The sequence below is a fragment of the Crocodylus porosus genome, unplaced genomic scaffold (assembly GCF_001723895.1).
Source record: "Crocodylus porosus isolate Cpor-Errol unplaced genomic scaffold, CroPor_comp1, whole genome shotgun sequence".
NCBI classification, from domain to species: Eukaryota; Metazoa; Chordata; order Crocodylia; family Crocodylidae; genus Crocodylus; species Crocodylus porosus.
The window spans coordinates 1,024,808-1,039,008 of record NW_017728923.1 but is presented as its reverse complement, the minus strand read 5'-3'; the positions used below and the strand labels follow the sequence as shown (position 1 = coordinate 1,039,008).

At 47.6% G+C, this 14,201-nt stretch overlaps 2 protein-coding genes across 3 annotated transcripts in view; one reads left to right on the top strand and one right to left on the bottom strand.

The window, feature by feature from the left end:
- FBXL16 (F-box and leucine rich repeat protein 16) overlaps positions 1–14,201 on the top strand; it is a 198,848-nt gene that overhangs the window by 9,170 nt on the left and 175,477 nt on the right. The window lies entirely within an intron of this gene.
- METRN (meteorin, glial cell differentiation regulator) overlaps positions 1–14,201 on the bottom strand; it is a 52,585-nt gene that overhangs the window by 7,503 nt on the left and 30,881 nt on the right. The gene's annotated exons all lie outside the window — the stretch shown is intronic.

Here is a 14,201-nt window from a genome sequence, read left to right as displayed (position 1 = left end):
CGATTCAAGCTGACCTGGACAGGCTCAGCAAATGGGTGGACGAGAACCTGATGGTGTTTAACACTGAAAAATGCAAGGTTCGCCACCTTCGGAGGCAAAACCTGCAGCACCTTTATAAGCTCGGCAGTGCTATGCTGGCTAGCACTATGGAAGAAAGAGACTTGGGGATCATCATTGACCACAAGATGAACATGAGACTTCAATTCGATGCTGTGGCTAGTAAAGCAAGCAAAACACTGGCTTGCATCCATAGATGCTTCTCAAGTGAATCCCGGGACGTCATTCTCCTCTTCTACTTGGCCTTGGTGAGGCCGTAGCTGGAGTACTGTGTCCAGTTTTGGACTCCACAATTCAAAAAAGGATGTGGAGAAGCTTGAGAGAGTCCAGAGAAGAGCCACATGCATGATCAGAGGTCAGGAAAACAGATCTTACGATGACAGGCTGAGAGCCATGTGGCTGTTTAGCCTGGAAAAGCGCAGGCTCAGGGGTGATCTGGTGGCCGCCTATAAGTTTATTAGGGGTGACAGCTAGTATCTGGGGGAACGTTTCTTCACCAGAGCACCCCACGGTATGATGAGGTCTAATGGTTATAAACTACTGCAAGACCATATCAGGCTGGACATAAGGAAGAATTTCTTTACTGTCCGAGCCCCCGAGGTCTGGAACAGCCTGCCATCGGAGGTGGTTCAAGCACCTACACTGAACACCTTCAAGAGTTAATTGGATTCTTTTCTTGCTGGGATCCTATGACCCTAGTTGACTTCCTGTCCTTCAGGTTGGGGGCTGGACTCAATGACCTTCCGAGGTCCCTTCCAGCCCTACTTTGTCTATGTCTGTGTCTTAGGAACTGGTTCCAAACAGCCCGGTTTCATTTATTTCCTCTCCTTAAACTGGGAGATATTTTTGAGCCATGAGAAACAAATACAAGAGTCCTTGGTAGGGCAGGCTGCTGGATGCTCTGTTGCTAACAATTTGTCCTGGCTTTTCTCTGCTCTCCAGGCCATCTGCCATCATGTAGAGTCAGAGGCACCTGTGCACTGGGGCAGATTAAAGCAAGATCTGTGGGGTGGGGCTTTTGCACTCAAAGAGCACCCAGTTGGAGAAGTCAGAGTCCAGGCAGCAGGTGCCAGCTCAGGCCACAGCTGACTGCTGCCAGCTGGCTTCTGGCTAGTGTGGACTGAGCTGTCTGACTTGGGAGGAGGATCAAGTGCTTGGGAAGGGAGGGAGATTAATTCACCTTGGGGGATGGGTGGGAGCTGGGCTACAGATGGAAGAGTCTGTCTTGGGCAGGGGAGGGTAGAAGTGGTGGTTCTTCACTTACTCCTAGTTCATCTCTGTACATCTCCACTCCTCCCTTTCTCCTGCAGCCCTTACATTTCCAACCACCCATTGCTCAGGAGGGTTTTGACATGGTGCTTTGGTTTGGCCTGTACTGGAATTAGGATTTGTCTCCAACTTTTAGGTCAGGATCTTTGTTCACACTGACCTTCTGCTTCCCTTCCAGGTTCTTGTGTTTGGACCAAAAGGCCTAAGACCCATCCCTGGAGCTGGCCCTTGCAAGACTGAAACATCTCTTTGACCTTTTCTGGACACATAATGGGGGTAGCTGGAAATCTTATAGTCCCTTATGTAAGTACAGGCCATAGCCCTTGTCTGGCTGCCTGGGAAGGCACAGGCCTGGTGGGTGGTGGAGAAGGTGTACTCAAAAAGCATCCTAGCTTGTCCTTCTGTAGGAGGGACATAGCCAGTGGGTGTGAGATAGAGAAATGCCACAAGCCCTGAAAACCCATCAGCCCTGAGCCTACAGAGCAGGGCTTTGTTGGTGCAGTAGTTTTGCAGGATTGTGATCCTGGACAGAAGCCTTATTTTTTTGTCTTGTAGAGTTCCCAGTGCATTTTGGGAAAATAGTGACTTACAAGGGTGAGTCTTAACTATGCCATCTCTTGAGGCCACAGCTGTCTTGCTTTCTGCTCAGGAGCTAGTCACCTTTTGCAAAGAATTGTCCCAGGAGAGGCAGAGTGGACTAGTGAATGGAGGACCAGATTGGGACTCAAGAGGCCAGCTGCTTTTCCTGGTTCTGCTGGTTGACCTTTAGCAAATCACTTCTCCATTCTGTGCCTCAGTTTTCCTTTTCCATGAGCTAGGGATAATGATACTGACCTGTGCTGTGAGGTCTCTTGAGCTCTACCACTGAAAAGTGCTCTATGCTTTCAATTACCACTGCTGGTCAAGGTTGTAGCTATTAGCTTTGGTGGTATCGGTCCCGTGCTGTGGGTCCTGCATTCAAACACATCTAAAGTAATAATGATCATTGCAACTCCCTGCCCTAAATATCTCAAAGCATGTAACCGAACAACTTGTCTGTGAAGGGGGGAAGGGGAAAGAACATTACTGGCTTGGAAACTGGGTTGCAACAAAGGGGAATGGTTTATTCACGGTTCCTGACAGAACCCAGGAAAGACCCCAAATGTCTGTTTTCCAGCTACTGACATCTTGGCCAGCCCCACTCCCCATAACATTTTCTGCAACTTTTCTTTTTAGAGTCTTTCTTTAATTGAAACTGTTCCCCAATCCAAGGAAAGGCCTGAAATGAAGATGTTGAGCTGGTGTTGGACTCACCACATCAGGCCAGAGAGACACCCTCAGCTTTGAGTTTCTTAGTGTTGGTTGGTTTAGCATTATGACATAAAATCCTGTTTGTATTTTATCATTGAGGATCCCCCCTCTGCCCTCCATTTTAAAGGGATTTTTCTAACTATAACAGCATCTGTGCAGTTCAGCAGACTGTAAATCCAGGCTTCTAATGGATCGGCTTCAACACTGGGGTCTCCTGTATGGTGAGGGCCACTGAGCACAAATTGGACTCAGTCTTTTCTTCCTTGGATTTAGATTTGGTCACGTTGTTGCTTTTGACGTGTGTGTGTGTGTACGTACAATGGGGCTGGCTTTGACCTATTTCTTCTCCTTGTGAAGAGGGAAGAAAAGAGAATTTTGCCTGCATCTTTCCCTGCACAGATCTGTGTGTGTGTGTGTGCATGCATACGTGCGTGCCTATGTGTCTTTCTTTCTCTCCACTGGATTTGAAAATCACACCACCTGTTGTGGCTGTCCACGCAGTGTTACATTCAGAACGGAGCTTAGAATTTCCTCTTAATGAAAACAGGCTTGAGAATGAGGCTAAGACTGTGGGAAAATTCCAGCGTATGGGAAGACAGTGGGGAGCCGGACGGGGTGGTGGGGAAGGAGGTTGTGTGTGCAGTGGGGGAGGGAGAGTGAAATCCAGTCTTCTCATTTAGGAGACAAAGTGCCCACCCACAATTAAAAAAACCCAACGAAAAACAAAAAACAGGAAAGCCAGAACAACAATGAGTCAATTAGAGGAGAAGGCACCAGGCTGCATCTCCCTGCTCTTTGTGGACAGTTGCCGACACCTCATTTCTCTGGTTTATTACTTTTGGCTTCCCTCTTCTCTCTTTATACCCATATTTACAGGCCCTCCCAGTAGCATTCCTGCCACAATTCCTCATAGCAGAGGCTGAAAAGGGCTGTGAACCCCAGTCCCCACCACCCTCAGGCTGGTCAGCACACACAGACATTGTTCTCCTTAGGAGGAATGTAGCTGCAGTCATAGCATCTTGCAGCCTTCCCTGACTCCCGCTGCGATTAATGGAGTTGTGAGTAGTCCCTCTGCCTCTGCTTTTATGCTTTTATCAAGCGTGCAGGGGGCACCTGAACCCTGGCATGGTTGAGAGCTCTCTTACCTCTCACTCCCTTCCCCACAGTCACTGGGAGAAGCTAGTTGCCCTAGAGTGCCTGGTAGCCCTTCATCTACCTTAGTTGCTGTCCTTTAATCTCTAAATTTGGGCTTCTCTTGTTGTCCCAGGGGGTAGTGGGAAGAGCAAGGGGATTCTCACAGTCTGTCAAAGCTTTCCAGAACACACTAGTGACTGTCAGAGCCTGGTTTGGCAGCCAGTTTGAATTGGTTCTGTGGGTGAATGTACCTGCTTGGCAGCTGTTCAGGAAACGGGAGCAACAGGATTTCTCTGGGTATTTGTAGCCATGGAGGAAACAGTCTAGGATCTGAACGATTCCAAAGACAGCTAAAAATGAGCCCCTGAGACAGCTGAGCAGAGGGGATGGGATGGCAAGGGAGATTGTGGCTATGTTGACTCCCAGACTGCTCTTTCTGCACATGCAGGCTCATCTGCACCTGTTAGAGGAAGAGAATATCTGATTCAAGCTCCACTGAGTAGCTCCAAGAGGGGAGTTTTGCCCTTACTCTGCATGACAGGGTGTATTGCCATAGGTATAAAGGACAGGGAAGGACATCAAGGGTTCTGTAGTCTAACCTGCTGTGGGATTTTTTTTTAAATATATAATTTGTATGTGAGGCCAAATTAGCCAAAACTAATTCTAAATCCAGGAGTCCAGAACCATAAGTGGCCCTACTACCAGCAAACATCTTCCACCCACACCTGGGACTTCAGATGTTTCCAAAGCCTTTGGTAGGCATCCTACTTGCAGGCCCAAGCCTGGAGGCTTGGGGTTTGGATGCCCCCAAGATTTGCTTGCCCTCAGCCGTAAGGCCCTAGGAGCAAGCAAGGGAGGAAACTCCCATTTCCGTAAACTGAGCTTAAAACCACTGCACCTCAGCGGGTACTGAACCACTGTTAAACAGTCCTGGACAGATGCCTCCAGTGAAGGAGATGTCACACCTTCCCTAGGCAGCTTCCCTATTTGTCCAGCTAGGAGAATTCAGGTAGGGCAGTTTTCAGGGCAGCCCAGAGAGTTCTACCTGTGTCATTGCTGTTAACATCAATGAGGCTCATAGAGCTAAGATCTATGCCTCTTCTCCCAATTCCTGGGAATTGGTACAGGTATCAAGTGCATGGTTTTGGTCATCTCTGTGAGCCTGGACTACTCAGTCTGCTTTTGTGACTCTAGTAGCCCACAACTCTGTCAATACCACACAAAAAGCAGCCATGTCAAACCACTGTGTGGCGTATTGGGGCCTGGTAGTGTTTCATGTCCTCATACAACAACTCTTCCAGGTGTCTGACAGATGGCTTTCACCTGACTGGGTGCACTGCTTGGGGATGAGGCCTTCAGTTCATATCCCACTGTATCAGTAAAAGATGCAGCCTTCTTTCCAGGGGACCAAAAGCATGTCACTGGCTCCTGTGACCCATTCCACAATTCAGTGCCTTACATAGTTCATCCTTTGCACCCAGCACAGTGGAAGAGATGCTTTCAGAGCCCCACTGCACACAGACAAGCCTCTAATGTGCAGTTGCTGCAGTGTCCCTTTCTCTAGTATAAGAACATGGAAGGTTGTGATGTTTTCAGCAACTGAACAGTCATCAAAGTGTAACCCTGGACATACTACAGATCTTGTATTGGACTTGATATTAGGTCTGTGTGTGCTTAAAACCAAGGAAACCTTGTGAGCTGAACTGAAAAGTGTGGAAGCAGGATTACCACCTCCCTCTGAAACACTGTGATGTTCAGTGTTCCCAGACAGCTTCTTGGGTTAGGAACACAGGCAGCAGCCAGAGGATAAGTTGCCAAAGTAGAGCGTATGTTTTTCTTCTGATCTTTGGCTTATTTGTGGGAACAAAATATTCTGTGTTTTCTTGGAATGAAGACACTCGTACAAAACAATCAGTAACCTAAATGCAGACAATTGCACAATGAGGGTCCTAGGCTCCAGTGACCAAAGCCCTAATTTGATCAGGGGAGAGGGGGGGAGAGGAAACTAAATTTTAAACAAAGCTAATAAGCCAGCCCATGTAACCTCTCCGTGGATCCCTCGCTGGGCCAGGGCGCTGCCTTGATTATTTATAAATTCTATTGCTATATTAAGAAAGGGAAATATGCAACAACTGTCAAATAGGATCATAGGTTTTGGAGGGTTCCTGAGGATCATCTCGTTCAGCCCTTTGCACAAAAAATGTCTCTGCTGCTGCTAAACCATCCCACAGAGATGCCTGTGCAACCTCTTCTTGAAAATCCCCAAGAAAGGATATTCTACAGGTTCCCTAGGCAAAAAAAACTAGAGCTAGAACCCAGTAGTTATGTGAACTCAGAGGAAAGTGTGTGCTGTCTTGGGCACTATGTGGATGGGTACAGCAGGGACAGATCTTGTATAGATTTATCACCTGAGGAATTGCCATGGGATTTGTTATCTTTGCCATGGGGAGGGGTGGCAGAATAGTGAAGGTATGTGCCTCACTGTGTCCCTAATAGTAAGAGTCTGAGTCCTGCTCTGTCAAAGACTGCGCTGAGGTGACCAAGATGTAAATGGATGCCTGATTATTCAGGGTGGGGAATCACACGTAACTGGATGTAATGTGAGCCGTGCCTGCTGCCAGCTACAGAAACTGGGGTGCCTGATGGGCTGCTAGGCTCAGAAGGGCCTTAGCTGTTTGTTCTCTGCCTGCCCAGCAGTGTAATCTGTACTTCAAGGTCTGCTGTAGGAAGACAGCCATCCATGGATGAGCAGATAAGACCTGCAGGGAGAACTCCCTTGGCCATCCTATCTTGGGTTTCCCTGATAGGTACTGACTAAGGGAATGTGTGACTGTACTGCTCTCTAGTGCCAAGATGATACAGTGGATAAAAGTCTTATTTCACAGGTTCTCCTTTACCACAGGTGCTGGAGACCTGTTTCTGCAGCCCTGGGCACTGATATACATGTAGAATCTGGTTATTAAACCTCTACCAGTAGAAATCCATTTGGGATGATGTCACTTGTAGCGGAGGACAAGACATCAGTAAATATCCAGTCAAAGAATATCCAATAAAAGAAAAAATGTCTATGCAACTTTCCATTGAGAGTAATTACTCTCAGTGGAAAGTTGCATAGACGTTTTTTCTTTTCTACAAAAACTACTGATAAATGCCTCTCCCACGCTGGATGTCTCAGCTTTATATCTTCTTGATCCAATTCACTCCTGTGATAACACAGAAATAAATACCAGAAACTCTAAATATAGTGTGACATTCAGCCTTGAATCATACTCCTACAGTTATTCAGGTGTATGACACTATCACAAAGGGGAACCAGCCTTCGTTAGGCTCCAATGTGCCAGGCACTCTGCTAACATCTGGGCCTGGGTTACCCACAAAAAAGAGCACTGGTTTCACTAGATTGTGTTTTAAATCCATTTATTTAAACCTTCTTGTGTGGACACTGTTGAATTGCTTTGAAGCAACTGATATAGCTTTTTCTGAATTCAGTTTGCAAGGGCTATGAGGAACAAGGATCCTGGGTTAGAAGGGCTTACAAGGTAACCAGACAAGACGGGTAGGAGGGGAGATGGGCAGGGAGGTGAATTGGCTTGGCTATGAGCACACTATGAGTTAAGAGGCAAGGCAGGGCTGAGACTAGAGCCAAGGTCTTTTGAGTCCCAGTTTAGTGCTATATCTCCTAGGCTGTGCATATTCTGAAACAGTGACTGTTTGCAGACAATATACTTACCTGGCAGAGGAAACACCATGTATATGGGTCCAAGAAGGCAGTTTTCCTTAAGCCTTCTCTGGGATAACTTTTTCTGGTGTGGTTTAGTACCTGCTGAGATGTTGGGGCTTAAAGCCCATTTTATGGAAATGGGAGGCTCCTCCCTAGCTTGCTCCTGTGGCCATATGGCTGAGGGCAGGTAAAACTTGGGGGTATCCAAACCCGAAGCCTCCAGGCTTGGACCTGCATGTAGGATGCCCACCAAAAGACGTTGGAAACATCTGAAGACCCTGGTGGGTGTGGAAAATGTTTGCTGGTTGTAGGACCATGTATAGTTTTGGATGGACTTGTGGATTTGGAATGATTTGGCCGCTTTGGCTTGGAACTTGAAAAATGTCTTTAAAAAAAAGAAAAGAAAAAGAAAAAAAAACCCTGTTTGCCGGCAATAAGGGCCCAATCCCTGTGACAGTTGTTGGTTGCGAGCAATAGAAATCTAGATTTAAAGTACAGTAGAACTTAGCTTTGTTATTAGTGTCCAGTGCATTTACCACTGAGCCCATGAAGCTGAAGAGTATAGTGGCTCTTAATGTTGCTTAGTGACTTAGGAAGTACCACGGCATGCAGGATGTCAAAGAAATAGGGGTCTGGGTATCAAATGGGATGGGCCAAATGGTCTCCTTTGAGTTCTCAAATAACCAAGCTGCTGTAATGCCCATTAGACAGTCTCACTCTTGCATACATCCCCAAGGAACCCCTCCGAGCATGGTGGGAATCCAGCCCAAATCCAGCCCCTCTTCTGCCTCTGGCTTACGCAGGACCTACTCGTGATATTATGTTGTTATTAATTAATCAATATTACAGTGGTGCCTGCAGACTCTAGTCAGGGCTCCATCAGGGGCCAGCTGTGTCAGACATGGTCCGCATTCACCCAGCCTCTTGTCTCTGAGTTTATCCCCTCTTGGCATAGTCACTTGTTCATTCTGGGCTGGGAGTGGCAGCAAGAGTTACGCTGAGCTAAACAATCTGAGAGCAGGCCATGTCCAAATCAGCCGGCCATGGCGACTTCTCCAATTTTATGGTCCTTGCTGGCAGGTGGAGCCAATTAGGCTGATAGCAAGCAGAAAATCAGGGAAAAATAGAAGCTGGGAAGGGAGTGAGGAGGGAGAAAGTGGGGGAGGGAAAGAGACAGAACAGCAGAAGGGAAGGCAAGAGAGAATGAAAGTGGGATATGAAAAGGAGTGAGAGAAAAATGAGACAGAAGAGAACAGGGGAGGCAGGGAGCAGGAAGAGCAAACCAAATCAGTGTCATTGAGTTCTTTCCTAGAGCTCAGTGCTCCCTTAGTTCTGCAGAGACAATGAATTAGCCAAAGCTGTCTGGGTGTGAGCTCACCAAAGTCAGTAGAGCTCTACCAGGGACGAGTTTGGCCTGTTATTTGATAGATTAGTTAAGCAGTTGATTTGTTCATTCTGGTTCAGATTACTTTCAGGCTGAATTGCTCTTGCAGCAGGCCAGAGGGAGAAAATGTTGGTGCTGGCTGGGGCTGTGAACACTGATCTCCCTTCTCCAAAATGCAGGAAGGACAGCAGATGAGTAAGGGTGAGGAGAGGTGACTACCTGTTCCACCTCTCTGGACACTCATTGAAAGACATTCAGTCATTTCAAAGGGGGCTGGATCTGGCTGATCATCATGGGGTGGGGTGTTTGATAAGACAGGTGAGTTTGGAAGTAGCAGGTGGCCAGTGAGAATGCTGGAGAAGTTCTGTGCTAGGGAAAATCTCTTCAACCCACACCCGTTGAATAAGAGCTTGCTCTCCCCCTCCCTTGCTTAGAGACTGTAAAGTAGCAGTGAATTTAAGGAATTTGTCACTATGCACTGGGAAAGCTCTCCTTTCTCCAGCTGTCCAGAACTCTGCCGATGGAAGCTTAGAGAGAACATCCAAATAGATACAAAGGGAGAAAAAAAATGGAGACAGGTTAAAAGAAACAGCAAGGCAGGCCCGCCAGGTACCCAGCACATCCCAGGGCCTGCTTAGTTCCCACTGGAGTCTGTGGGATTTTTGCTGTTAAATTCAGTGTAAGCAGCATTGTGACCTGAGTGACTGAGATGAGATGGGTGAAGCCCCAACTTAGTGAGAGCAAACATAGGTGTATACTGTGGATACCACCACTGCCATCAGCTCTCCCTGCTGGCAGCTACTCTCTGCCAGCCTAAATATTCTTTCTCCCACCTTGTCACACTTCCTTGCATCATTTGTCCCATAGCAACCCCCCTCCACCCAAAAGATGCTTCTTACCCATCTGCTTATTTCATTCCCTGAAATACATAGCCACCTCTGGAGGTTCCCTGGCAGTGATCCAGAGGTGCATTGATGCCAGAGATGGAAACCTCTGTCCTCCAGAGCATGCACTCCTAGCCATGCCCCACCATACACATAGAGTAGTCTATTCCCTACTCCTGCCCTGCTAGTTACATGCCCCTCTCCAGCTAGCAGTCACTAGCTGCATTGCTGGCTGAGGCTGCAGCAGTGGAGCTAATCAGGGGTGCTCCTTGCAGCTTCTCCTTGTTAGCCCCTTTGTGCCTGTGGTGGATTTAAAACTCAAAGTATATCCAAGGTAGCAGGGCCATGACCAGTGTTTGGATCAGAAACTCCTGCAGCTGTGGAGGTGCCCAGGACCTGTGTGATGCTGCAGTCCCAGCCTCTGCTCTGGGAATGGCCTCTTTCCAGTGCTGACCTATGCTGAAGTGTCTGTCAATGAGCAAGGCATTGCTGGTTTAGCTGCCTTCTTTCTCCACACCCTCAGCTATTTTTTAGCAAGCTGTCACTCAGCTGCTGTGTATTACACATACCTCTCTACACTGTCTTTGGCTAAGGGCACAAGGAGAAATGCTTTTCCTTCCCCTGGCCCCTGCCAGCTGCAGTCCTGCCTCCCATTGTGCCATCATTACCTGGTTCTCAAACATGCCTTCTGCCCACCTACCTGTCATTAAAGCCTCGTTCTGTTACAGCTTCTGCTATAGCTTTGTTCCTAGCCACAGGGACTGTATCCCTTACCCCCCAATTACAGACCCCAAGCCCCCTTTTCTACCTGCCACTGACCTGCTTGCATCACAGGCCCTACTTCCCTTTTGCTCCCAACCTGCTGCTGTCCTGCCCTTTATTATACCCCCACCCCAATGTGCTGCTCCCACTGCTCCAGGGCATCCTCCTATCCCCATCTGCCCCCATGCCACCCTACCCAGATGCTGTCCCGCTTGCTATCATACCTGTTGTCAGTCATTTCCATGTAGCAACAATGCGTGGTCTACGATTGCAGAGGTCAGGCTCTGAGACTGTTCACAGGCAGGGGGATCTCGGGGACGCCTGCACTTCTCAAAGTTGGCTGTGCCCTGGCTGTGTGAGACGACCCTTAGGAAATCCCCCAGCTGCTGTTTTATTTATGATAAATCCCTCGCTGGGGCCTGAAACCCAGCAGCGGTGTCACAATACACCTCCTTCCCCCCTAGCTGCTCCCCCCAGACCTTGTACCTCCACAATAGGAGGCAAGAGGAAATCATCTGCTCTGCCAAAGGCTTTTCTTCAGCCACTAGGCCTAGCTCCTTTCACAGCCAGGGAAGGGAGGCAGCATCAAGAGCTCAGCTCTCGTAGCCTTTGTGATTCCCTTCTTTGTAACCAAGTGATTCACAAATTCAGCCTTTTATCTCGCTGAAAAGGGGAAGAAGGAAGGAAAAGGAGGGGGTAGGAAAGAAAAGGGCTACAATGGGGGGGAAATGGCGGGAAATGTCTCCTCAGAGGCGCTATTGTGCAGCTTTGCCCATGTTACAAGGGTAAACACACTAATCATGTGTGAGAAGCAGCCCCCGGGGCCTCGGCAGAGAATTCGCCAACAAGCAGCACATTCTTTGCTGGAGTTTTTTCAGGGCTTTGGGAAAATCATTGCGAGAGGGTTTTGCTGATCTGCCCGAGAGCTGTTTAGGGCCTGGGCTATTGAGTTTGCTCTGCTTTTCATTAAGTGTGTGAGGGGGTCCCTGCCTGCGCGGCATTCTTGGGGATGCTAACAAGCATACAAGCTCTGGGACATTTCTGTAGCCTCTTGCACACCCTGCCACGGATGGTAGAGGTCATTAGTGCTCAGGGGTACTGCACTGGAGTCATGAGTGCCCAGGGGCTGTGTAGAAAGGGATTTGGATTCATTGTTTTCTCTCTCCCAGCACTGAGCCCCTTTGGTCTGTTCACAGCTTAGGTGTATGCTTTATTTAAATAAATATGCAAAGTATTCATTGGAGGCCTGCTAGGAATTTCACAGCCCCACAGAGCACTGTGGTGGCAGAAGAGAGAACTTGGTCGCTTTTGGTCCAAAAAGCACAGGCATCTGCCCTTTGAACTACAGAGAGTAGTGATATTATACTCTTAGCACCACACGGTCTGTGATACAGGCATAGCTCCTGGGGGTTGTACTCTGATAGCAGGAGCAACACTGTTCCTTCCATTACTGCTCCAGCGCTCCACTGGGATTAGGCCTTGTCATGCGAGGTACTATACAAATAGGAAATGAAAGTGCCTGCCTCTGAACAGTTACAGTAGGCAGGACAGACAGAGGAAAGGAAAGGAAAGCAAACAGGGCAAGGGGGCATTTTGCTGCTAGCAGGATAGGGCTAGAGCTGAAACTAGAAGGCCAAACTTAGTTCCCTGCCATTGGACATGATTATCTTTCCATAGAGGCACATAATACTTACTGTGCTCAAGATACTATTTGATTAATTCCTTCTCACCACAGTGTGACTTTGCTAGATTGAAAGGACTATAGTTCCAGCAACAAAATGAACTTCCTTAAACATATAACAGTACTTTGCCTTTCAATTGTACCTTTCATTTGGAGTCCTCTGATGCATTTTATAAAGGTAACTAAGCCTCACAGTGATCCCCATCACCTGTGGGGTAGGCAGATATTTCCCCATTTTACAGAAAGGGGAACTGAGTGATGACTTCCCCATGTTACACATGCTGAATAATATCCAGAATTCCTGCCTTCCGGCCTCATGCTCCAACAGCGAGAAGCTGTGCTTTCTCCCTACCTGTGACAGGCAGTGGTTTAATTCTACCAGGACAGGGGGGCAGAAGGGCCGATGCTTGTGAGGGTACAGAGCTACACACATTTCCTGATGGCCCATGATGGAGGGTGGAAATGGCAGGCATCAAGGTGTTTGTTCCTTGGATTGAAGAACTGGGTTGAATAGAGTGGAGTGAGGCAATTCAAGGGAATTCCTCTTAGTAAAGAACAGAAGAGTGTTTTCACTTTTGCCCGAGATTGTTGCTATGGTGACCAGCATGTTATAAAGGGAGAGAGAAGCTAATCAGGAACTGAAAGCTACCAGAGGCTTGGATGAACTCTTAGGCTGTCTGCAGAGAACCTGGTAGGCGGAAGCCTCAGTGTAATGCTGTTGGGCAGGTCTGCACTAATGAGTTTCTCTTGGAACTGCTCTGGCTTCCCCTAGATCATGAGTCAGTTGTTTTAAGGTTATTTAGACAGGAAAGGTCAGAGGCAACCGTCTAGTGCCTGGACACCACTATGGGTACATCTATATCATGAGATTTGGTTTCATGTCTGTTATTTTCATCCATTTGTCTTCCTGGAATCCTAGCTCTTAAGAGAACAATGAGGGCCTGATGTACAGCATTGGATTTTTTTGGGCAGTATTTGGCTGTCTAGTCAGACTGTGGTTGAAAAGGGAGGGTTGTTTTCATGAGACTCTGGGAGACTTTTATTAAATTACTTGGGTTGTAGGGGGTCTTGTTTTGGTTTCAAATGGATCTCTATTGCTATTTAATCAATAAGCACAGGGGTTTGTTTTCTTCGGTCAAATTCTGAGATGCTGTAAGTGAACTTCTCTTCTCCACCCAGGACAGATCATTACTTGGTGCTAGACCTGGGGTTCATTTGGCAGAGAAAGGCAAGGAAGCCCAAAGATGCCCTAGGTGCTGTCCTTGTCTCTGAAATCATGGAGAAAGACATCAGCTTTTGGAGATTCTTGTTTTATAAAGAAATCCATAACAGAAGCTAATTTAAAGCATGAGTAGCCAGGCCTGTGTCTGGACTGGAGATGGACCAAAACCACCAGAACACCCTGAACATGGAAGGAGTTGGACTGTGAGACATATGCCCCAGCTGTAGTCTATGTTAGGAAACTGAACCATAATTGAAGCTCATTTTGGACACTGCTTCTCTCTTCCAAACCAACGCTGAACAATACTGGCCTGCTTATATAGAGAGAGCTGTAGTGGGTCAGACAACCCTTTCAGAAAGCCCTTTTTCTTATCTTGTTTATACAAAAGCAACCCCTTCTCTGTTCTGCTGCTGTTTCTCTTATTCTTTCTCTTTCCTAACAGCAAGCCGTGGTGGCAGTTGACGCATTGTTTTTCATCCTGCTGAAGAAATATTAACAGGGATGTACTTTTCAATGTGTTTTTCACTTTAACTAGGTGTGTTGAAATTCTGTGCCAAGGTGACACAGTTCAGATGGTTCTTGGTGGATCATAATTAATTCAGCTTGTTTAGCCACAGCTGATCCCTACTGCTGTAGAGATCTCCTAGCTACAGCGGTTCCAGCTTTTTTGCCATGGCGTCATTAGGGAATGATGTAGCATCACTGACCATAGAGCAGGGATGGGCAGTTATTTGGGCCAGAGGGCCACTTCAGGAGTTTCGGTGGAGTTTTGGTGAGCTGTTGTGGAGTGGGTCAGC